Below are 25773 nucleotides of genomic sequence, written 5' to 3'. Positions count from 1 at the left end.
TATCTGGACACCAGACCTATGCACTGCGGACAGATATGACTTGCTCATGGTTGTAAAGCTGTCTAGTTTAAATATAAATGAGAAGTCAGTATTTATCAAACCTTGGCTTCCCAGGTCACTCAGTGGTAAAGAATCCACCTGCCAATGCAGGAGACACAGGTTCAATCTCTGGGTTGGGAAGATCCCCTGGAGAAGGAAATGGCAACCCACTCCAGTACTCTTGTCTGGGAAATCCCCTGGACAGAGGAGCCTGGTGGACTACAGTCCATGGGGTTGCAAAAGAGTTGGACACAACTGAGGAACTACACGGCAATATTTATCAGACCCATCTAACATGAAAGAAAACCAGAGCTATGGAAGCTACGTCACTTGCCTGAGACTGCACAGGAAGTGGCAGAAGTAAGATTTGAACCCAAGGTCTGTGTCAAGCAGGAGAATAAATTTCAGAGCAATCTGAATGAAAGCGGATTCTTGGTTATTAGTGAGCTCCCCATCACTAGAGGTATGTAAGCAGAGGCTTAATCTCAAGAAGTCAAAACAGATGACCTTGGAAGCCCTCCTAGTCCACTTAGCTTGCAAGTCCACAAATCCGTGCTGGTCATTTTCCTTGAGAGTAAAAACTGGACTGAGAGGAAAGTAGAAAAGCCTGAGCCATTTCTGAACCCCTGAGGGAGGGGATGTAGAGGGCAGGGCCTGGCTGGTATGTCCTCAGCTGGAACCATAGCTCTTCTGAGCTCCTGCTGCACACCACCACTGATTGCTGTTTGGGTGTGATACACTGGCTGGACCGGGGACAGCGTCACTGGGCTCCAGGCAAGTGAACTTCATCCTAAACTAGCCCTGGGAGTGAGGGCAGAAAGAGCAGGGGCTGCCATCCCAAAGCTGCAAAAGGGCCCTGTCTGGCCCTCTAGCCAGAGACCTGTTTCATACCTGCCCCACCTCTGCCCTGCAGGGGCACTCGGATCTGGCCTCCCTGAGGACTCTGCATCCTCCCAGCTCTGGACTCACCACGGGATGAGCTCAGCAGAGGCCCCTTGCCAATCAAGAGCCCCAGGCCTGGGAGAGGCCCGGGCTCCCTTTCAAGTGCCGGCCTGGCCCTGGAAGACAGGGAGGGGGGCTGGGCCTCAGAGGAGGGGGCTGGGCTGGGGGCTTCCTCTGCCTCCTCCTCTTCAGGGGGCTCCCCAAGCCAGCACTGAGGTTGGGAATGCCAGGGGCCCTCCGGACCCACACCGTCATCCACTCCGGGGCCCTCCCGCCTCCCCAGCCTCTACCCTGCTCCACCCTCAGAGGGGATCTCCGCTTGCTCTTCCCTCTCTTGGTGCCTCCCTCTGGACCTAGATCCCAGATGTACAGAACCACTGTAGTCTTTTCTGCTCAATTGTTAAGGAACCTACCTGCAATGTAGGTTCAATCCCTGGGTTGGGAAGATCCCTTGGAGGAAAGAAAGGCTACCCGCTCCAGGACTGCGGCCTGGAGAATTCCGTGGACTGTATAGCACATGGGGTTGCAAAGAGCTGGACGAAACTGAGCGACGTTCACTTTCACTTTCACCCCAGAAACAGTGACTGGGGACTCTGGGGATGGAAGGCATGAACGCACAGACTAATTGCAGTACAAGACAGTTACAGCAGCCTTCCAATGTCTTAAGTCAGGCAGGGGCAAGACGGTTACCTGGGCTCTCGTACTCTCCTGAGAGAATGTTCCAGCAACGGGGCCGGGCTCCTCCACGACTCAGGGCGGCCCAGCCCCACAGTGGCTCCTTCTCTTCATCCGCTGCAGGCTCAGCCATGCCCTCCAGAAGACAGCCTGCCCCCTGCTGTGATCCAGGAGCCCCACGCAACCATCCATCTTCCCACCATCCTTCCTCTGCATAAACCCTTCCATGGCTCCCCGGCACGCCTGGGGAAAAGCCCAAACTCAGAGCACAAGACGCCTATTGATCGTGCCCTCCCCTCCCCCACGCCCGGCAGCACCCCTCGTAGCTCCTTGAATGCTGGGGCTCTAGCACGCCCCAGGGACTTTGCATGGGCTGATCCTTCTGCCAGGAATCCACTCCCCTCCCCTAAGTCACACACAGATGTCTTTGTCCACCTTTAAGTCATTCATAATCCAAGCCTTCCCCAAGACCTCCCCCTTCCCCAGCGTGGGCTCCTTCACCCCTCTGAGTGTGAGTGCACCTCAGTGTGCTAGAGCCTGGCTGCGGGCCCATTGTTCTCAAACTTGATCTTGCATCAGAATCCTCTGGAAGGCAGCAGAGAACACACACAGGGAACAGCAGACTGTCAGAAGGTGGACAGGAACGCGCAATTGTCTTGCCAGGAACAGGGAAGCTTGGGCTGGACCGAGCCCTGGGGCACGGTGACAAAAGAGGGCCTGGCCACATGGCCAGACTGTGTCTATGAGCCTCCCACCCCAAGCCTGGTAGGAACGTGACCCCTCAGGCTACCCCCCAGGACTCCAGGACACAACACTGGAGACCCTCAAGGCTCAGAGCAAACTGGAGCCAAGGACACGCAGGCTGCCCTGGCTCCAACAGGCCCACTGGCACTGACCGCAGCACTTTGGGCCCTGATGGCCATTTGATGCAACAGCCAACTGTCCACTGCCCGCTTCTGACTGTCTATCTGCCCTTAAGGCAGAAAAAAAGCCTTCCCAGGCTTGCCAAGCTCCGCATTCTAAGATAATATTGCTGGGGAAGGGGAGGGAAAGAGCTGGAAGGTGGCAGAGAGTGGGTGGGGGGTACTGGCTTTTATATTCAAATCCTTTCACTTGAATTTTTAAGGAGCATGTATTACTTCTATAACAATAACCTGCAAAAATAATTTTTGTCTTAAAAATGCAAAGCACTCTGCAAAAGTGTGTTCAGAAGGGAGAAGTCTATGCCACAATAGCTTAAGGGGCCATTAAATACATCATCATCCTCTCTTGAGCGTCTACCATGAGCCCAGAGCGCTACTCCACGTTGTAACACCCATTATTTAATCTAATGCTCATCACAGCGCTACGAGTTGGAAGCTATTAGTATTATCATTTTCTAGATGAGAAACAGAATTTGATTCAGGCTAAATAACATGCCCAAGATTACCCTCCCTTGGAGCAGGGGTCTGAACTCTCGCGTGTCTGACAGACAGATGTAAGGTCTGATAGGCCTCAGGTTTCGTCCTTAGATCAGGGTACACACCACGCCGCCTCCTGCAACTGAAGCCGAAAAACTGACAGGCCCCAAAGCCATTTGTTTGGTGTTTACTCCACTACTTGAAAACCACTGGTTTTGCACAGGAACCCAGGTCAAATTGTCAAAGAAAAACAAACCCAGGACCTGGTATCACCACATCACCTGGGAAATGTGGGCCAAGGCGAGGAAAGAGTGTGAGACAGTGAACCCACTGAGATCCACCCATCCGTCCAGCCATTCCCCAACCCCTGACTGAAGCCTGGCATGCCTGGCTCTGTGCTAGACGCTGGGGACCGGAGAGCATGAGATGCCCTCAGCTACCAGGAGAGGATCAGGTGAGTGCAAGGCAGACAGGAGCCCTTAATGCTCTCCAACTTGCCAGCTTTGTGTCCTCCAGAAGGACCCCGAACCCTGCAATCTGGGACCCAAACAAGCATAACAGGCAGTGAGAGGAGAACACAGCCCTGTAACCCAGGCCCACTGCTGGCCTTTCTCTCCCAAATGCCTTCCTGCGCCTAACGCCAAGCTTGGTCTTGGCAATCCAGTCCATGCATACACCAGACCAGCTAGATGTGGCGGATTCTGTGGCATTTCATCCATCAGCCCCGAGATGGAAAGGAAGGGGTTATGCAAAGCTCCAGGAACTGCAGGGAGCAGGATGGGATTTCTCCCCACGTTCCAACTTGCAGACTTGAGTGCACTTATGTTGCCATGAGCTCCTCTGTCCAGTGGTATCCACGGGGCCAGCTGGAGGGCAGAGACTGCCCCAAGCACAGTCTGAGCTGCTGAGAGCAGGCAGCATAGGTGCCCCATTCAACAAGATCAACAGGATCCCACGTGCCTCTCAGAGACCCGGGAACATGGCATGTTTGATGGATGAATGAATGAATGTGATTTTGAGGAAGGCAGCTATGTCCCCATTTGGAGATAGGAGAGGTGTGACTCTTGACCCCATCACCCGATTTTTGGGGACATGGACATAGGCTGCCTTTCAGGCACCTATACAAAGAGTGTGTTGAGGAGTCCTCCCACAGAGTTATAAAACTGAAAATATAAATAATGTTAACACCAACAGCATCAGTGCTATGTCATAAAGCACTGAGCTCCGGCAGGTGTGCGATCAAGCACATTATCTCACTTGGCTATTTCATTGCATCTTCACATCAGTCCTGTGAGAAACAGAGTACTATTAGCCCCAATTTGTAGATGAGAAAACTGAGGCTCAGAGGGCCAAGCCTGTGCCAGTAGCAGAGTTGGGGTCTGCACCCAGGTCTGACCCAGAATAAAAGTTTAAAGCTGGAAGGGGCCTCACCCCTCATGTTACAAAGCACAAACTACAGCACAGGGAGGCTGAGGTCCTCAGTAGCACAGCTGGGCCAAGAACTCGAGAGTGCCCCTACCTTCAGTGGCCACTAGGCCGGCTGCTTGCAACATGGTCCCTGATCATGGTTTCGAAGTTCTGCAAAGAACCTTGAGATGGGAAGATTAATTATTCTTGGTCTGTGTGCAGCACTGTCTCTTCTAAAGGGCCCCTCCAAAACTCCTCCTCCTGGGCATGGAAGGGAAAAGGAGAAAACAGAAGGGCCACTCAGCTCCAAACCCAGCCCACGGTTTAAGGCAGCCTTGCGCGGCCAAGCCTGGAGGACTGCAGAGAAGAGGCTGAGTGCCTTCATCTCACTCCCTACCTGGCACAGTCTTCCCAGCTCCAGAGCTCCTGCCTCCAGGCTTCGGCTCTCACTGTTCTTCCTCCTAGAAAGCCCTCCCCCTCAGCATCCTCGCCTGTCCCCCGTCCTACCCCGTTTTCAAAGCAGATCAAATACACTGCTTTCCCCTGATTTCCCACCGCTATCACCACCTAGCAGAGTCCGCTTGAACTGGTCTTTGAACCTCCTAGCCTTCCTTCATATTTCTGCTCCAAACTCTCCCATTCTCCACCTCAAATGACAGGACTTACTTTCATGTCTATCTCCCTTATAACCAGGTGGCTCGGAGCAGGGCCCCCAGCGCTGGCTGGGAGTGGAGAGGTTGGCCTACCCTTGACTCGTGCACATCCCTGACTGTGTTTGTATACAGATCTCTAACCTACCTTCCTCTTAAGGGCCCATCACCAGCTTCATCTTAAACTCTCAGTCCTAGAGGGTGAAGACCAAATCATTCCAGTGTCTCTGCAGCATCAGTCATAAGTGGGGGCTTCAAAAAATAATGTGGAAAATAATTGTGACAAGCATCCGCCAAGTCCAACTACAGTTTGGCATTGAATGAGACACTATATGAGGGGTTGGGGGCATAAAACCCAGAGGAAAGATCCTGCCCTCAGTGGATCTCACAGAGGAGATGGGAGGGATCCTTGAGGGCAGGAACCTTTCGACCTTGCACACGCTTAATTCCCAGCAAATAAACAGTGTCTGGAACCCAGTAGGAGCTCAAAAGACAACGGCTGTAGAAATGAATTAATACATATTGACCCAAGAGCAGTGAGCATCCCATATAAGGCAGGGTGGTGCTGAACACTGAGTTGGTCTGTGCGGTGAGTCAGAGCTGCAGAATTCACAGGGGAGAGAGATGGAGAGAGAGAGAGAGAGAGAGACACGGGTACAGGGCCAGGAGATTTGTGGTTGACCGAAATCAACAAAGGGCAGATCTTAAAAAGCACTTGGCCACAGTTGCCTGGGAGGCAGCATCAAACACTGTGGTTTTCCATCTTTTTTCTGCAGAGCAGTCTTTTTTCAAATGAAATCAAACACCGTACCGTAAATGCATAACAGAGCTTCCACGGTGGACGTCAGCTGGGGCTACGAGGCTGGCCTGCAAACCCAGGGACTCCTGGAGCCCCTCCAGCTCAACCAGTGACCTCCTCCTCTCCTCTCCCATCCCTCCGAGAGGCCCCAGGAAGGAGGTGGCTGAGGGGAGGGCTGTGGGCCCTCTCTGGGTTGTCATAGGCCAGGTCTTCTGGGAGGCCATTTAGGGCAAATAAATGCTAAAGTGGGCTTCCTGGTGGCTCAGCCATAAAGATCTGCCTGCAATGCAGGAGATGCGGGTTCGATCCCTGGGTTGGGAAGATACTCTGGAGGAGGGCACGGCAACCCAGTCCAATATTCTGGCTGGAGAATCCCAGGGACACAGGAGCCTGGTGGGCTACAGTCCATAGGGTCACACAAAGTCAGACACGACGGAAGCAACTCAGCACGCACACACGCAAATGCTAAAGTAGCTCAAGAAACTTTCCCCAGAGATGAGGGAAAGCAAAAGGCCCTCCCAGCAAGGGAAGGGCAACCCAAAGCCTCCAGGTAAGTGGTAGCTGTTGTGACTCAGCTGGTCAAGAATCCACCTGCAATGCGGGAGACCTGGGTCTATCCCTGGGTTGGGAAGATGCCCTGGAGAAGGGAAAGGCTACCCACTCCAGTATTCTGGCCTGGAGAATTCCATGGACTGTATATAGTTCATGGGGTCGCAAAGAGTCAGATACGACTGAGTGACTTTCACTTTCAAGTGGTAGCTGAAATAGTGTGGTGGTTACTAGGGAACACAAGGACTCAATTTAGAACGCCCTTGCTTTCTGGACTATGCTTTTGGAAAGTGAAGCGCTGCCTGCAGAGTGTGTGTGTGTGTGTGTGTGTGTGTGGCTTTCAGATACCAGATCCACTGAAACTGAATGCATATCAGAGAGAAGCTACCTGGGTGCTGTAAGCCACAGGAAGGGTCTGTTTAGGACAAACCAGCCCCCACCCCCTGCCACGGCACCAGTAGGGAGCACCTGTTGCTGTATCTGCTCAGCATCCCTTCTTCCATCTTCTGAAAATAGCATCCGGGTTTCCCCTTTGGGGTACCAGCCCTCTCACACTTTCAGGCTGAATCCTTCCACTCACAACACACACACACACACACACACACACACACACACACACACCCCTCCAAACACAGACCACTCAACACAGGCCTAGTCTGCTCAATGAGCACATTCTCTCCTTCAGTGATTGGTCAGAGGTGGTCATGTGACCCAAGACCAGCCAATAAGCTTCGACTCTGGGACTTTCCGTATTCCCTGCAGCCGACCTTCACTTCTGGCCCGTCACTGGTTCTTCTGACCTGGGCAGCAGCTCTAGCCTTCCCCTCAGACCCAAGGACCAGGCACAGGCCAGTAGCCTGTGGGGCTTACCCGTACCCCAGCGTTCCCAGCTGTGTGGCCCCACCTAGGGTTGTGTTTTGGCTGATCTAGTGAGATCCCTCCAACCTGGGCTCTAATTCACTCCTGGGAAATAGAAGCACTCCTTTCATTGGGTTTGCCATGAACAGGATGTCAGCCTGGAGCTGCTGGCCGCTGCCCTATGCCACGTGAGGAGTGTTGACTAGGGACTTAATCCCACAAGGAAGGAAGCAGAAGGCACAGACCTGGGCATCTCTTGAAATTTGGACACCAATAAACAGGCCCCAGATTGTCACGATATTGGAAAACAAAACAAACAAACAAAAAATGAATACGTTGCGTATCTTCTTGCTTTATCAGGTTTGAAATGAGTGTTGGCTCCCAAATGATGCAGCATCTGACCTCAGTTCGGGCTTTGCCTGGCTTCCCTGGTGGCTCAGACAGTAAAGAATCTGTCTGATAACGCAGGACACCCGGATTCAGTCTCTGGGTCGGGAAGGTCCCCTGGAGAAGGAAATGGCAACCCACTCCAGTATTCTTGTCTGGAGAGTTCCATGGACAGAGGAGCCTGGGTGGGCTCTAGTCCATGGAGTTGCAAGGAGTCAGACATGACTGAGAAACTAATACTTCACTCATCACCCGACCCCACCCCACCACCCTGTGTCCGCTGCTCCACCTAGGGGTCTCGTTTGGCTGATCGAATGAGACCCCTCCAACCGGACTCAGATCCATTCACTCCGCCCCCATCCCTCCTTGTTCTGTTAACTGAACTTCAGTTCTGCTGCAAGAAACAGACACCACACAGTGAATGAGGGCCCCCCTGAGCTCGGGGTGGGAGGAGTCACCCCGAGGCTTTGGTCTGTGCCTCAAAGAGATCTGTGAGGGCAAAGGCAGTGGGGAACGACTGGGCTCATTGTCAAGCAGTGGGGACCGCTCCTCGATCTTTTACCTGCTGTATCGTCTTGGGCAAGCTGCTCTCTCTGTCGCTGGATCCTCAGCTTTAAGTGGGGATCACAGCACTACATCCCTGACAGAAGGACAAACATCTACAAAATAGACAGCACCAGCTGGTGGTGATGAGATGGCGCAAAAGGAGCTCTCACTCGCTGCTGGTGGGGATGCAAAGTGAAGCAGCCACTTTGGAAGACAGCTTGGCAGTTCCTTAAACAGCTAGATATACTCTTACCGAATAATTCAGCAATCATGCTCCTACATATCCACCCAACTGATTAAAAAGTTATGTCCACACAGAAACCTGCACATGAATGTTTATAGTAGCTTTATTCATAATCACCCCAAAATGGTAATAACCAAAATTTCTTTCAACAGATGAATGGATGAACAAATTATGGTGCCTTCTGTGGAATATTACTTAGTGATAAAAATGAGTGAGCCATCAAGTCATGAAAAGCCATGGAGGCATGCATATTGCAAAGTGAAAGAAGCCAGTCTGAGAACGGTGCCTACTATGTGATTTCATTATACGATGTTCTGGAACCGGCACAACGAAGGCAGTAAAAGGACCACCGGTTTCTGGGGGTGAGGGAGAAGGCACGGAGGATGAAAAAGGGGGATCATCTCATCTGGCAAGGCAGAGGGTCCCTCGGTACCCATTGCCCCTCCTTTCCTTTTAATAGAATTATAATTGGATAGATAATCCCCCAGAATAAAGACTCTAACTCCCAGCCTCTCTTGCAGCTAACTGTGCCACAGGACTCCATTCTGGCCAATGGGGCCTGGGAGGAAGTGATGGGCACACCCTCTTAAAGGAAGAGGCACCATCTCCTTTCCCGATCTCTTCCTTCTTGCCGACCAGAATGGAGAGACTGTCACGGGCCATGGTGGGTCATGTAGACAAGCGATGGGTACAGCCACAGGACAAAAGGAACTCAGGTCCCTAATGTTTTTGTGTCAAAGGATCCCTTTAGCTTAGAAATTTCCTTAGAGAAAAATCAACCTGTCTCTTGCTTTAGGAACTTTAGTTTGCATTTTTTATCACATACAACCAAGTGATTATCCTTATAAATGCAAGGACCCTCAAGAATTGTCCTGAGGATTCTGCATAATATAGGTAAAACAGCTTCACTCACTCACTCATTCATTCAGCAAATAACAGCCAGTTTAGTCTGATGACTCAGGCGGTAAAGCATCTGCCCACAGTGCAGGAGACCTGGGTTCGATCCCTGGGTTGAGAAGATCCTCTGGAGAAGGAAATGGCAACCCACTCCAGTACTCTTGCCTGGGAAATCCCATGGATGGAGGAGCCTGGTAGGCTACAGTCCATGGGGTCGCAAAGAGTCGGACACGACTGAGTGACTTCATTTTTACTTTCTTACTCTGCTGGGATCTGGAGGTTCAACTAGGAACGAGACAGACAAACCCCTGTCCTGTGGAGTCCATATTCTATTGCAGGAGACAGACGAGGACTCAACATGAGGATGAGTTAATTACAGATTGTCACAAGTACAGTGATGCTATTAGTAACAGCTAATGCTTACTGCATTCTAAGCTTACTACATGTCCTGTTCTAAGGGCTTTTCATATATTATTTCATTTTATCTTCACCACAAACCCGAGAGAGGGATGCTGTTGCTTTCTCATTTGACTGAGGAGGAAGCAGAGTCATAGAAAGGTTGAGAAACCTGCCCAAGGTCACACAGCCAGTAACTGGTGATTCAGGATTGGAACCCAACTCTGTTCGACTTTAAAGCCTTAACCACTGGGCTCTCCTGCTAATGAAGGGAATACAACAAGACACAGGTATAAAGAATGATTAGGGTGTCCTCCGACGGCTGCTGTTACCAGCAACAAAACCAGCAAAAGCTGCTAAACACCCCGAGCTCCCTTACCTGGGTAGCTGGTGTTGAGAAGTCTGGAAAAAGATTGTGCCCACGCTTTTAGGAGTTCAAATGCAAAGGGTTCACGTTGCTTTGATGACAGTGTCGGAAAGTCTGGTCCCTGCAAGCCCCGACTGTCAAGGAGATGCCCACCTATGAGAGACAAGCAGAACTGGTCACGATTGCTAGTGGGGGAGCCCATCAGCTCCCACTGCCCAAGGTCTGTTTAAAATGCGCTCCAGGCCCTGAGGAGAGAGTGCGAAGCGTGGCTGGCGGGCGGGAGCCTGGGCCTGGGCCTCAGGATTGGGGAGTCACCCTCTAGGTCCCAGCTGAACTTGCCTGCAAACAATTCCAAGACACAAAGATATGCATACGCCTGTGTGTGTGTATGTCCTGAATAGAAATATGCAAGCGTCACGCCCACTGTGTCTAGCACGGCACCCTTTGCAGAGCGGGAGGTTTGATAAATGTCTCCTGATTTGCTTTGATGTGAAACATCATTTTATATGTCTGAGTGAGTGGGAGGAAACTGAGAGTTCATGCGCATTGGAGGATAGAGTTTTTTACCTCGTGTGAAAATACACTCCTCGGATGCTCCATCCAGCTAGACCAATGTCCTCGTTTTACCGATAAAGAGACCCCCCCCACCCAGAGAAGGGCAGCGACTTGCCCAAAGTCACAGAGCAAGTTGGTGGCAGAGTGAAGCCGAAACCACAGGTTTCACCTAACCCATGGCTGGGTGCTCTCTCCCGGCCATGCCCTCCCTTGTGGTTGTCAGACAGGTACCCTCTGGAGCAGCGTGGGCTCTGCTCCTGGCCTGACAAATGAATGCTGCTCACAGGCCTGAACGAAGAGTGGTTCTCTGGCTGCGTCCAAGCCTGGACAAGCTATGGGAGGTAGTGCTCACGGTGGCTGGGAGCATGGGCTTGCAGGCCAATGGACCTCTGTCACATGTCGGGGCAGCCTCTTTCCAGGAGTGAGAGACCCTGGGGGAAGCAGGCGTCCTCTCAGAGCATCGACCTCCTAGTCTGCAGAACGAGAAAACAAGTAGCATCTCTCTTGAAGGACTGCAGGGAGTGAAAACAACTCTCCTGAGTCTGTGGGGCCACGGCAGAGCATCTGGCTCATAGCCATCACTCCAAAAAGCTAGGGAGGCGACCCAGAGCGGGGTCTGTGAGAGTCGGAGCATTGGACTTGGGAGGGGCTTTGCGCCCTTGGCAAGTCTTTAGACAAAAAATCTCTCGATGTTGCCAGTGATTCGTGTTCTCAGCTCCCACTGTCCATCCCCGTCTCCCCCTTCACAGCCCAGCGTGGGGCCCGAGTCCAGTGTACCTGCCTCTCCCTGCTGGCTGCAACTCCCCACCTACCCACGGGCTCCCCACACCCCAGCCCACATTTCACCAGCCAGCAAAATGCAAATGTCATTAGCACGCGGCAAGCTGGTGAGCTAATGTCACCAGACAGCACATGAGAACTGGGGCGGGCTGGAGGGTGGGGGCGAATTCCCCAGGAGGGGTGGCGTTCCCAGCTTTTCCCAATAAGGGTATGATGAAGAGCTAAATGAATGGCTGCAGGAAAGAGGTGACCGTAGAGACCGTTCTGGCAGCCTCTCTGCAGCTGTGGGTTTTTCCAGGTTCACCATGGCCGCCTGCGGCCCCTGCTTCAACCCCCATCTGGATGATGGATGTGTCTCGGCCTCTCTGGGCCTCCACCTCCTCCCCCAACTGATGAAGAAGCTCATAGGAGGGACACTCAACCTCCACCCTCTCGTTTCCATCCCAGCCCACGCTCCCTAAGACCTGATGAGAGAAGTAGACCACCCCCGCAATTACCATGGCCGTGGGGGGGCGTCCTCTCTCCCAGGAGGGGGAGGCAGCCTTGGACCCCTTGGGTCCGCAGGCTGGAGTTCTGGGTTCCAGCCCCAACACGGAGCTTTCTTGCCCTGAGCACTCAGGCACATCCTCCCCTTCGTGGGGTTCTTAGCTTCTCTAGTTGTGAAAGGGGGTGTCAGACTCACCACCAGTCCCAACAATCTCTCCAAGTCAGCTCTAACCACCACCACTCACCCCACCTCAAGCAACTCACAGGCAGAGATGCCAATGTGAGTTTCCTTCTCTCTCTCTCTCTTTTTTTTTCCGGCTGTGCTGCACACTTGCGGAATCTTAATTCCTTGACTAGGGATCAAACCCGTGCCCCTGCAGTGGAAGTTCAGAGTCTCAAACCCTGGAGCACCGTAGAAGCCCGAGGCTCCTCCTCCTCTAATGCCCTTATGATGCTGGCACTGATGACACCAGCAGGCACATTAAGGCTTCCTGGAGGAGAGGGCAGGTGTGTGTGTGTGTGTGTGTGTGTGAATATGAGGGCAGGGCACTGTGGGCAGGGTGCCCGGGTGAGTGAAGGCAGGGGGAGACCCAGCGGAGGGGGGAAGGACTCGGAGCCAAAGCTGCCCGTGAGGTGGCTGGAAAATGAGATGGAAGAGTCCTGTGGTCAGTGCTTTCCACACATGTTCCCCTTTAATCCTAACATTGCTAGCTTTCCCGATTTATTGATGAGAAACTGAGAATCAGAGAGGTTAAATAATGAGCAGTCACAGCATCAATTGCACTTGAACTTCAGAGTTGATTTAAGAGCAGAAGCTCTTGACTGCTGCGGGATGCTGCTGTCTAGACTGTTTAAAATAGAGGGACCACTAGAGAGATTGCGGAGCCTTTGTGTCATGTAACACATGCAAGGAGTGGGGGAGCTGCACGTGTGAACGTGTGGACATTGTAGATGTGGGTGGGTCACTGCCGAACGAAGTTGCTGCCCGAAGTCAGGGCCCAGAAATGCCGAATGGAGAGGACATGGCCGAGTGGCCAACAGGGCTGGGGAGTGGGCAGGCAGAGGGCCCGGGCCACCCCACAGTGGCCCCTGAAGCCCTGCTCTGCTGGCTACGAGTTGGGCCTGTGCTCCCAGGTCCCGCCTTGTGGCCTGGCCCGCATCACTTATCCTCGGATCCCATGCTCCCCTGACTGCTGCCCAGGAGGGTGGCATGTCCTGCCCTTGGCCTCTTTCTTGACTCAGTCTCCTCCATGGCCCCTGGGGTTGCCTGCCCCAGCCGGGGACAGATCCTGCAGACAGAGCCTGGTTGACACCTGGGGCTGCTGCCGGCGAGCGGGGAAGCCAGCAGGTGAGTGGCACCTTGCACCCTTGACCAGTAGACCTAGACTCCAGCCACTAGCCACTGGCTGTGTGATTGCAGCTGCAGCCCACCTCTCTGAGCCTCAGGGACCCCCTCACCGAGCTGCTAAGATGACCACCTAAGGGAAAAGGCTTGCAAACCATAACGTTCCGTGCCCACAGAGAGGGCTGTAGTGGTCAAGGCAACCCAGGAAGTAGCAGAGAGTTCCCGAGGGAACAATGACTGGGAATCCAGCCAAGGCCTTTGTGTTAAGTCCCCCTGCTCCTCCCCTGGGCCTCAGTCTCCCCATCCATAAAGCAGAGGGTCTTCAGGCTTGGATACGGAGTAGTGCTCGGCCCCTCTGTGTGTACTGTTCTTCACCATGATTCACTGTTAAGGTCACGGCAGGATTTCACTTGTCAGAAACCAGAGGGCTCTTCATGCAGCAGTATGCTGAGTAACTGGGGCCCAAGACGGGGAAGTTTCGACGGGTGGAGAGAGGTTTCATGGTTGCATGTTCAAGTCAGTGACCGAGAAGGAATGACTCTGAGCAGACAGAAGGAAGCATGCAGGAACAGAGGGAAGCAGAGCTGCTGGAAGCTCATAGAACTTGGACAAACTCTCTTGCCAAGTTTGCACTGGGCTGGCCCTGAATGAGAAGATGCAAGGTGTTCTAATTCCTGGAGACCTCAAGGGACAGGAGCACTAATGGCGAGCATTAATGGAGCACCTGCTGTGTACTGGGACTCTGGGGGTGCTAGATGAGGTACCAACTCTGCTTTATTATTTTTTTTTCCCAATTCTGCTTTAAAAAGAGCTCCTGTTACAGGGAAGAGTGACCATGCCCAGGTCTCCATACTTCAAAGTGGCTTTGGGGGGCTCATCACTTTGCTTTCAGTTCAGAAGAAGGAGGGGCCCCTCCCTGCTTGGGCCCCAGGGAAGGCTTCCTGGAGGAGGAGGCAGATTTGAATGCATGGAGATGAGGGCACAGTGGGCAAAGAGACCAGGGTGAGCAAAGGCAGGGAGGCGCTCGAGTGTGCAGTGGGTACTCAGCACTAGAGGCAAGGCTGTCCACAGGGGTGAGATGAGAAGCGAGGTAGGAAGGGGCTGGATGACTTAGGTCCTTGAATGTAGAACCAAGGACGATGAGCTCTATTCAAAGGCAGTGGGGAGCCACTGAAGGTCATAGAGCAGGAACATGCTTTAGGAGATTGAAAATAGCAAGGAGACCAGGCAAGTGGACACAGATAATGAGAGGATGGGAGGAGGAAGGGCAGGGCCTGATGGTGGGGATGGAGGTGGATGAAGAGTTGATGGAGGGGAGGGGAAGGTGGGGGGGATACTGAAACTGGCGGGTTGTGGGCAGGCGACACAGGTGTGTGCAGGGAGACGCTGGCTGGATTAGGACATGTTGGGTTTGCATCCCAGCTCTGTCGCTGTCCTCATGCATTCTCTCAGGCAAATCAGTTTACCTCTGGGCCTCAGGGGCCTCCCCTCTAAATTGAAAAAAATAAAGAGATGTGGAATTCAACCAGATAATCCATAAGAGGTATTCTGAACAAGCTAAGTGACTGTTGTAGGCTTGCTTTCTAAAAGGTAAGCATTTATTGCTTTTATTAATTAGTGGCGACCTTCCCCTATTACAAATGAAGACACTGCAGTTCAAGGTCAAAGGAGTGGCTGGAATTGGCAGTCTTGGGTCTCAAATCACAGGAGAAGCAAATTATGAGCAAATAAATGTGGGATGACTCAGAGAAGAGTCTTGATTTTAAATTATTGCTAAAGAAAGGGCTGGTTTATGACTTTTGTGCCGTGTGCTTATTAAACCCAAGCTATAAATGTGAACTAATAAGTAAAATGAGTTAAGTTAATGAAAAAAATCAACCTTCAGGACGGATCCATATTACCTAATGGCAGTCCATAAACATAAACATAAAATTTTAAAATACAAGAATGAATTGCAATGCCCAGCAGCTCAAGGAATCTGCAATTTCTCTGCCTTAAAAATAAAAGCTATTGATTTTAGCTTGGGTTCTCATTGCTCACGAATGAGCCTTTGAGAAGTCATAAAGGAAGGAATTATTTCCAATTGTTTACTCACTAAGGATCATATGTATTGAATTTAAATTGTCTCTGATTCCTAATTAGTACAAACCAAATTAGAATCCGAGTACAGCAGATTCGGAAAGGCCCCTGGAGACACGTAAGCCCAATGTTCTTTGTGTTATAGGCCTGGAGCCAGAGGGACAGAAGGAGAACCAGCCCAGGACCACATAGCAGGTAGGGGTAGGAGGGTCCAGGCTAGCACCCAGGCTCCGGGCACCAGGGTCAGCACCCCTCTCTGGTCTCTGCATCGTCTGGGATCAGATCGTTAAATCCAGGGTGTGCAAGGCTGTTACCTGGGCCTTAGTCCTGGTGATCCTGTAATAAGAACTTTCTCCTAGCTCTGGGGAAAAGTCATCTGCTCAAGAAAGGACCCTCAAAGCCCAACTCATCCAATACTGACAGCAAAGGGTGTTCTAAGAGCCTCTAGCACATTGCTGTGTATGGGACCCCTGAGTCCCTGTGCCCACCCTGCTAGCCAGGCAGCTCAGCCACGAAAGAGACACACAGGGAGCCTGGGGTTCTGTTCTGAGAGTGGCGGCAGGTTGGCATAGCCCAGGCCCAGGGCAGTTCCTCCCTGTGTTCCAGTGAGCAGGGGGCACAAAGGCCTATTTGTATGGTGAGGAGGCGAGGGGTCGCTTAACTCTGCCAGGCTCTCCCTCCCTTTCTCTCTCACACACACACACCCACACACACACCCACAGGGACCAAGGAGCTTTGCATGTGGCCCAGGCACGCATGCGTGCACACATGTATGTTAAGCTTCAGCCCACACTCGATTATGAAGCAGATGTTTAATTACTACCTGAGTGTTATTAATCAACACGATTAATACACAACCCATACCACATAATTACTTTGCAATTACACCGAAACGAAATATTTTATTGCCGAGGGTTTGATAATTATCCGGCTTCGCCAAAGGATAGGTATGACGGGCAGCGATTTTTCTTGTCTCCTTCCTTTCCTTTCCTCCCCTGCCCTCTCATTAATATTCTGGCCGATGTCCCCACCAGGCAGAGCGAGGAGCCCAGGCAGGCTACTGGCCTCCTCCCTGCAGTGCTGCTTCCGCACTGACACTGGTTTTAATGTGATCCTCATTCGTTCTATGGAGGAGGAAATGACAACCCACTCCAGTACTCTTGCCTAGAGAATCCTGTGGGCAGAGGAGCCTGGTGGGCTGGTGTCCATGGGGTCGCACAGAGTCGGACACGACTGAAGTGACTTAGCAGCAGCAGCAGCATTCATCCTGGTCCTCTCCACTCAGCTCTCCAGCTTGGAAATCCATGTCCTTTGCAGAAATGAAGCCGGCCTCCCACCGGCCTGTGGATCGAGAAGCAGAGGCCGGCAGGGGTTACCTGGGGGTGCTCTGCAGGCAGCTGCCTAGAGCCGAGTCTCAGCTCTACCAGTTACTCACAGTGACACCTCTGTTGGGTCAACCATGCCTCGGTTTCCCCAGGTGCAAGATGGAAACGGAACAGTCATTACTTCAGAGGGGTCTTGTATTGCATATGATAGAAAACATAAAGCATTTAGTACAGAGCCTGGCACGGAGTCACACTCCAGTAATATCTGTTATAACTACTCCTGTTATTATTTGGGCTTCCCTGGTGGCTCAGATGGTAAACAATGCAGGAGACAAGGGTTCAAACCCTGGGTTGGGAAGATCCCCTGGAGAAGGGACTGGCTAACCATTCCAGTATTCTTGCCTGGAGAACTCCATGGACAGAGGAACCTGGCGGGCTATAATCCATGGGGTCACAAAGAGTCAGACACTATTGAACTACTAACACATAGCTATTATTTACCCAGAAATGGCCTCTCCAGGATTCCTCCCAATCAGAGAGTCTCCCAAACATTCAGGTTTTTGGATTCCACTCTTAGTCCCTCACTTAGAGCTCGGTCCCGTCTATTAGGAAACAGCTTCCCACCTCGCCCTCTCCCCTCTGCCGGCCGCCTCCACGGGCCCCACTTCCCAAATCCAAGCCTTCATCCTTTCTCTACTGGTCCACGGCCATTACCCTCCACGCCATCTCCCTGCTGCCCTCCCCCTGTTCCATCCTCCACTGGGCAGGGAGACAGGTCCTCAGGGAGCAGAGCTTGGACCATGCCACTCTCCTGCTCAACAACCGTCTGGAACTCACTATTGCCCATGCCACCTGCCCTCGCTGGATGATCACCAATGCTCCAAATTCCATCATTGCTTGGTTACATGAGCACCTAAGCTTTTGAGGATGAATGAAGGAATGAATGTCTTGCAAGATTTGACAGGCATTCACAGCCACCAAGGTGGGATGCCCCAGAGCGTTTTATGAGCCTGCATATCTCCATGGACTTAGGTTTATCTTGGAATTTGGGGTTTATTCCTCACTGGTTATTTCCCCTCCCCTCTCCCCACACAAAAATCTTCAAACCAGCTGCATTTAAGAAGGATTCAGGACTTCTCTGGAGACCCAGTGGTTAAGACTCTGGGCTTCCACCAGAGGGCATGGGTTCAATCCCTGGTTGGGAAACTAAGATCCTGCGTACCGTGCAGTAGGGAAAAAGGAAAAACAAGCAAACAAAAACCCTGAAACAAATAAAACCAACCACATCCATCAAGAAAAAATAAAAATAAAAATCCATATTTTCAGACACAGAAACCACAGGTCCAGCTGAGCAAAGAGACTATATCAGGAGCTTCCGATGCAGGGGCCAGTGTGTGGTCTGCTCAAGAGGTGAGTGCAGGGACATGGTGGCAACTCCAGCAGGGATGGCACACACTGGAGAGCGCCAAGGGGTGGTGGTGGTGTGCTTGTGTGTGCAGCTGTGCCCGGTGTGCATCAGGTACACTCTTCTTTGCACAGACAGGGCCAACGGAGCTACTTCTCATGTGACTTAACTCCTTCAGTTACAAAAATATCAAGAACTGTGAGTCATTCACTTACTTGAAGTGAGAAGTGAAGTCGCTCAGTCGTGTCTGACTCTTTGCGACCCCATGGAGAGTGTAGCCCACCAGGTTCCTCCATCCATGGGATTTTCCAGGCAAGAGGACTGGAGTGGGTTGCCACTTCCTTCTCCAGGAGATCTTCCCAACCCAGGGACTGAACCCAGGTCTCCCACGTTGTAGGCAGACACTTTAAAGTCTGAGCCACCAGGGAGGTGAGAGTTCATTTATTTGGTAAACATAAAACTCCGGGCTCCCGAGTCAGCCCACTGGTGGAATCCTGTCTCCACCTCTGACTAGCCATGTGACTTCAGGAAAATCCCTGAACTTCTCTGAGCTATTAGCCTCCGTTGTTGTTCCGTTGGGAAGTCGTGTCCAACTCTTTGCGACCCCATGGGCTGCAGCACGCCAGGCTTCCCTGGCCTTCACTATTTCCCAGAGCTTGCTCAAACGCTGTCCATTGAGTCAGTGACGCCATCCAACCATCTCATTCTCTGTCGTCCCCTTCTCTTCCTGCCCTCAATCTTTCCCAGCATCAGGGTCTTTTCCAAAGAGTCGGCTCGTCACATCAGGTGGCCAAATTATCAGAGCTTCAGCATCAGTCCTTCCGATGAACAGTCAGAATTGATTTCCTTTAGGATTGACTGGTTTGATCTCCTTTCTGTCCAACGGTTAGCCTCAGTTATTAGCTGCAAAGTGAGGCTAATAATAGCTCCTACCAATAGCGTTCTTGTGAGAAGGTCATGCACACTCTGATCACATTGTTTGGCATATGGGACGAGCCAGACAGTGTTAGCTATTTTGTTATTATTAGTAAGAATAATGCGGCTTCCCTGGTAGCTCAGATGGTAAAGAATCTGCCTGCAAAGCAGGAGACCCGAGTTCGATCCCTGGATTGGGACGATCCCCTGGAGAAGGAAATGGCAATCCACTCCAGTATTCCTGACTGGAAAATTCCATGGACAGAGGAGCCTGGTGGGCTACAATAGTCCATGGGGTCACAAGAGTCAGACACGACTTAGTGATTAAACCACAGTAAGAACAGTAAACCCTGGGAACATATAGCAACTCAGTGTCTAAAGCAGAACACAGCAGGTAGTTCTAGACCTATGGGTGGAGAAGTTCGTGCAGAATCATTTCAACAGAAGGCAGGAAAGTGATATTTGTCATTCATTTATTCATTCAGCAAACACTCCTGAGTGCGACTGTATAAATCTCCGTGTTAGGTGCTGCGGGAGGGCAGAGGTCACATGGCAGATGTAGTCTACAGGGAGCTGGGGGAGGGCAGAGGCTGGGAAGAGCTTCAAGCCTTCATTTTAAGGTCACTCACTGCTCTGCCTCCAAAGGCTCAAACTGCTGCCCGTCCCCAGGCGCTGGATGGGACGGATGGCAGCATGGATGAAGGTGTGGGAGATGGCTCCTAGACGAGTGGGCTCTGGTCCAAGGAGAAGGCGAAGAGGAGGAAAGGCAGAGGCCCAGCCCCGGCAGTGGCTCAAGGGCCTTTCCTTGCATGACAGGTGGACGGAGCAGCCAGCAGGCTGTGCTGTGGAGGAGACATGAAAGGGGAGAGGAGAGGGAGCCAGTGGTCACGGCTGCGGCGGCAAAGCCTGGGCTAGTGGGGAGCCAAAGGGAATTCACGGAGGGGCTGATGGGGGCCCCTCAGGTCCAGGGTTTTCCTTCTTTGTCTGAGATTCAAGCCTTGTTCTTTGGAGCTCTGAAGCCTCCCTCCCAGGAAGCTGATGGGAACACTTCCGCGCACTTCAGATGGAATATTTCTCTTGCCTGGAATTTACATAAAGTTCCCCACTCAGCCACAGGGCAAGGCCACAGGGCCAATGCCCTGGCCACCAGCCTCCAAGGATGCAGTACTAACCCAGATGACACTCAGGGAGCGTGACCCTCCAGGCAGATGTCGGGATGCGCGTGCAAAGCCAGGGTGCAGTTGTCCTCACTTACAGCCAGCCGGGCTCGCTGCTGGCACTCGCTCAGCTATACACGACGAAGGTGGCGGAACACAGAGGTTTCCTTCCTCGCCCCGTGGGCCTCCTGGGCCCCCTCCCTCCCCCGACCCATTCTGGTTCTTCACTCACACATACACATACAGACATGCACACACGAACACATACAAGCACACACACACACACAAGCACACGCACACGCCAAAACCCAAGGCAAACTCTGGCGTTGGATTAAAGCAATAAGGTCAAAAACACCAAGAATGCTGGCCACAAGGCAGAAACCTTTGTTCTAGTCTCAGCTCTGGGACAGCCTTGCTGTGTGCCCTGGGCTTCTGTTTACTCCTCTACAAAATGAGATGTGTGTGCTAAGTCACTTCAGTCGTGTCCGACTCTTTTTGACCCCATGGACTGTGGTCTGCCAGGCTCCTCTGTCCGTGGGATTCTCAAGGCAAGAATACTGGAATGGGTTGCCGTTTCCTCCTCCAGGGGATCTTCCCGACCCAGGGACTGAATCAGTGTCTCCTAAGTTTCCTGCACCGACAGGCAGGCTCTTAACCACTAGTACAATGATCTTCAATGCTCAAGGGGAAGGGGGCCAAGTTCCCGCAGACGGGCAAAAGTGAGATGAGCAAGAATCTGAAGAGCCTGAGTCCTTGGGGTGACATGCCCTGTACCTGGGAGAAAGCCAGCAAGGTCCTGACAGATTCAACAATCTGGGGCTCTTACAGCTTTATTGAGGGTCGGGGGTGAGACTAAATTCAAAGGCTGAGCCCATGGTTCATTATGAGATTGGAAACCTTATGTGAACCCCTCTATGCCTCAGTTTCCTCACCTGTAAAATGGGTTCAATGACATTTCTCATTCGTAAAGTTAAACAAGAAGACACAAGGAGATTGCCCAGCACGGTGTCTGGGCCCATTTAGCCTCAGTAAGTGGGAGCTTTTATTAGTATTACAATTACAGCTCCAGCCATGTCACATTTGGGGGAAACCCCGGCTGCAGCTCCCTCGCTGCTCTGTGCTGCCCTCAGGCCAGCAGGGACTCTGGGAAGTGGCTGGTCCTCACAGGACGGAGTACAGCCCTCCCAAACCCCTGCTAGCCCCACTCTGAAGGGGTGCTTGCCTTATGACACCTTGGCCACATGCAAACACGGCTCTGGACTTAACATCAGTTTTCTGGACAAACAGTGGCCACTTCTCAGAGCTCTGGAGAAAGGAACACACCATTAGGGCTTCTAACCTCCCCTGAAATGTGTCCTTTTTATTCATGAGGGGAATGTCTCCAAGTATTGTTAAATACCGATGAGAATACCTCAATCATCTGGGGACAAACATCTCTGGGGAAATCCCAACCTTGGTTGACCCTGATGCTGAAAGCTCCAGCTGCGTTTCTCATTCCTGGAGGAAGGGAACTAAGAACAATGGCCTTCCCCACTCCTGGCCCTGGGGACAGGGGTTACTAGAAATCACTAGTCCACCTCCAGTCTGGAGGAGGGAAGGAGCTCCCGCAGGCGGGGCCAGGCAGGAGAGACTGGTCCTGGGACGGCCTCCACGCAGATGGTGAGGGCAGGAAGCCTGACGCCACCCACCCAAGAGGTGCCTGGGGGCTACAGTGGAGCCACTGTCCACAAGGCATCTGATGTGTCCTCCTGTGGACCCTATGGGGGTATTGTGCTCAGATACTCAGTTGTGTCCAGCTCTTTGCGACCCCATGGACTGTAGCCTGCCAGGCTCCTCTGTCCATGGGATTCTCCAAGCAAGAACACCGGAGTGGGTTTCATTGTTCTTCTCCAGGGCATCTTCTCGACACAGAGATCAAACCTGGATCTCCTGCACTGCATGCAGATTCTTTACGGCTGAGCCACTGGGGAAGCCCCCTCGAGGATGCACCCCTCCCTTGACCACAGCCATGATGGATGCAAAATCTCCACGGGCACCTTCTCTGGGGGCACTGCTGGCTCTGGCTGTTTGAGTCCACATCACCCAGTGATGCCTGGGAAGCTAAAGCCCTGTCCCCATCCCCAGGCATAGCCCATCGCCCCCGACAGAGCATGCTGGCCACAAACTCAATGTCGTTCACACCCTGGAGCTCCCCTGAGGTCCAGCTGAGACTAGAAAGCTCTTGAACCCCGTCCCTGCTTAGCTTCTTCTCTGCCTTGTCCTGCTCCTCTCCCTGGTCCTGAGAATCCTCCGGCGATAATTCACTTGCACAACCGACCCTGTTCACGTTCTGCTTTTAGACAACCCAACCTAAGTCACAAGGAAGACAGACACAGCTCCTGCCCTCTTGGGAGTCTGCACCCAGCGGGAGTCAAACCTGAGACACAGACTGACCATGACGCAGGTCCTTCAACCACGGCCACTGCTCCCCCACCGGACTGAGCATCAAGAGCTTCGGACATGCTGGGCGAACCCCATTCCCTTCTGACATCACTGAACACCAACAACAACCCAGCCAAGAAGTTTCGTTAGCTCCTACTTGATAGATGGCGCTGAGGCTCAGAGAGGTTATCATTTGCCCAGGGTCACTGGCAACTCCTATGTGGCTGCACTTGGATTTGACCTCAGTTCTGCCTGATTGCTGGACCCCAGGGCTTGCCTTCCACTCACAGAGGGGACCTGAATACATCTGAGATGGAGGGCAGGGATTCCCAGTGGTTAGGGTCATCCCTGGGGCATGACCCAGGGATGCATGAATAGCTGGCTACTCCCCTCTGCCACCTCCTGGGACAGGCGGCTCAAGGACAGCAGCCAGTGGAGGCAACTCGCCAGCGGAGAGGTAGTGTGGGTCCCCGGTGGCTGCTTCCCTGGTGCCGCCTGGCCCCTTCCCACATCACAAGCCTGGGGGTCTCGCCCTCTCAAACAATTCTCACGCATCAGGCTCCTCTCCACCCCTCCCCCAATTCTTGTTATGTCACAGATCTTGCAGCTCAGCCAGGCGGATAACAGGCAGAGAATGGGAATTTTTACCTGTTAATTCAGTTTCTGAGCCCCTGCTGCTGGCCAAGCCCAAACAGCTCCATGTCAGGCTCTGAAAGGAGTGGAAGGGGGAGGGGGCAGGAGGCATATGGGGGAAAATTACCCCTGCAGGCAGTGGCAGCTCCCCCACCCCCAGGCCCAGGCATGAATCTGACAGCCAGGCCCCTGAGTGACAGCGGTGCAGTGGGGCCAGGGCAGGCTAGCCTCCTTGGATCCAAGAACAGGATGGGGTTCTGGTTCCCAGAGCACCAGCCACCTGCTCACTCTGCCCCATCTTGGAGAGGAAAGGGCAGAATGCCTCAGTCAGCCCACCGCCTGGGGATGCAGCTGAGCCCACACCCTTCAGCTCTCTGCAACAGGAGCTCTCCCAATGCACCCTGAGCCCTGGTTACCCTGGGTGTTGGGCTTCATTTAATCCTCAAAAATCCTGTTCCATCGACCGCGTATGGGAAAGTATCATTATCATCCCCATTCTACAGATGCAGAAACTGAGGTTCAAAATGATGCAGTATCCCCAACAAGTTCAACATAAAATCACCACGTGTGTGCATGCAAGCTCCGTTGCTCAGTTGTGTCCGACTCTTGTGACCCCATGGACTTGGGCCTGCCAAGCTCCTCTGTCCATGGAATTCTCCAGGCAGGAATACTGGAGTGGGTTGCCATGCCCTCCTCCAGGGGATTTCCCCAACCCAGGGATCGAACCTGCATCTCTTGCATTGGCAAGAGGATTCTTTACCATTGTGCCACCTTATGACCCAGCAATTCCACTCCTGGGTCTGTGCCCCGGAGAACTGAAGATAGGACTAAACAGACACTTGGACCCAAATGCTGACAGCGGTACTATTCACTAGTCGAAAGGTGGAAACACCCCAAATGTTCACCAGTATTTACATGGATAAACAGGAATGTAACAGATCCATTCAATGGAATATTATTCTCTCAGAAAAAGGAAGTGGCAATACATCCTACAGTGTGGATAGACCTCCAAAGCATTATGCTAAGTGAAAGAAGTCAGGTACAAAAGGCCATGTGTGGTATGATTCCATTTATATAAATTTTCTAGAATAGGTCAGTCCATATACATAGAAAGCCAGAGGCTGCAGGGACGGAGAATCCCATGGACGGAGAAGCCTGGTAGGCTGCAGTCCATGGGGTCGCACAGAGTCGGACACGACTGAAGCGACTTGGCGGCAGCAGCAGAGGCTGCAGGGAGAAACCCTTGATGTGTCTGGGGTTTTCTTTTGGGTGAAGGAAAGTTCTGGAACTAGATAAAAGCGGTGATTGCATAACACTGTGGACTAAATGCCACTGGGCTGTTACTTTAAAATGGTTAATTTTATGTCATGTGAATTTCACCTCCATTTTCTTTAATGAAGTTGTAATTATTATTATTATTATTGGCCGTGCTGTGTGGCTTGCAGGATCTTAATTCCCCAACCAGAGATTAAACCTGGGCTCCCGCAGTGAAAGCGCTGAGTCCTAATCACAGGACTGCCAGGGAATTCTCTCACCTAAAATTTTTTTTAAAAGCTGAGGGACACTGACAAGGGGGAAGGTGGTACAATTCACTGAAGATCAAAGAACAGGTGCGTGGGCAGCCAAGGCTCACTCTTGGGTCTTGCAGACTGCAGGGCATGCCCTTGGCCACCATCCTCAGCTGCCTGACCTTGCTCTCCCATCTCTGGCCTTTGCCTCTGTGTTGCCTCAGCCAGCACGGCCCCCTTGTTCCATTTCTGCCCTCAAAATCCTACCCATTCTTCAAGGGCCTTGGTTAAAAGTCACCGCCTCCATGAAGCCTTCCTGATTTCTCTCCTTGGAGGCCCTGGCCCTGTGCCCTGTCTGGGTCAGCCTTGCCTCCTGCCTCCTGCGCAGGCTTCACAGTGCACAGGCCTCTCCCTGGCTCCCCCACAGCCTGAGGGGGTCATCACACTCACAGGTCCTGGTGAGGGTTAAAGGACATGAATGCCACGGCGTTCTCCACTCTGGGCTTGGCAGGCAGAGAGCGCTCAATCAATGGTGCTTGTTAACAGGGCCGGGTTCACTGCGAAAGGACTCGAACCTGCTGGCTCATCTCTGCTTCCCTGGCACAGGCCCTGCTCCCAGCGGAACTCCTCAAACAATTGTGGAATGCAAGGGGAGAGACAGAAAACTCCCAGACAAGCAGGCACTTCCCTACCTGTCCTCCTGCTGGGCAGGAAGCCTGTCTTGGTTCACAGTTTATAATAAATGCAACTCCATTTCCTCCCGGCCACGTCGGCCCAGCACGACACACCCGGAGTCGGCTGTTTCTGCTGAATGCCTGGGGCTCCTGGGACCAGCCAGGCCCCGACTGAGTCCTGATGTTTTGTTTCCTGAGGTATCTCCAGCCCCAGGTTCTGCAGATCAGAACAAATCAGTTCTGGCCTCTGGACATGAGCTTGCTAATGACTGCTGCCCTGCTTATTTCACTGGCTTAACTAATGAATATGCAATAAGACATTCATCATGGAAGC

General features: G+C 52.4%; 1 protein-coding gene across 8 annotated transcripts in view; it reads right to left on the bottom strand.

Annotated features, from left to right (window-relative positions):
• TSPAN18 (tetraspanin 18) overlaps window positions 1-25773 on the bottom strand; it is a 216656-nt gene that overhangs the window by 68591 nt on the left and 122292 nt on the right. For 5 of the 8 annotated variants that reach the window (XM_061381215.1, XM_061381213.1, XM_061381220.1 and 2 more), the window contains one exon: window positions 10169-10309. The exons of 2 other annotated variants lie outside the window; for them this stretch is intronic. The gene's annotated coding sequence lies outside the window, so the exon portion shown is untranslated. Of the gene's footprint in view, window positions 1-10168; window positions 10310-19675; window positions 19889-25773 lie in introns of all 8 variants that reach the window. One more of the 8 variants, XM_061381216.1, reaches the window with a different exon arrangement.

The sequence above is a fragment of the Bos javanicus genome, chromosome 15 (assembly GCF_032452875.1).
Source record: "Bos javanicus breed banteng chromosome 15, ARS-OSU_banteng_1.0, whole genome shotgun sequence".
Lineage (NCBI taxonomy): Eukaryota > Metazoa > Chordata > Mammalia > Artiodactyla > Bovidae > Bos > Bos javanicus.
The sequence above is the reverse complement of the archived record's forward strand: the minus strand, read 5'-3'. Positions and strand labels throughout refer to the sequence as shown.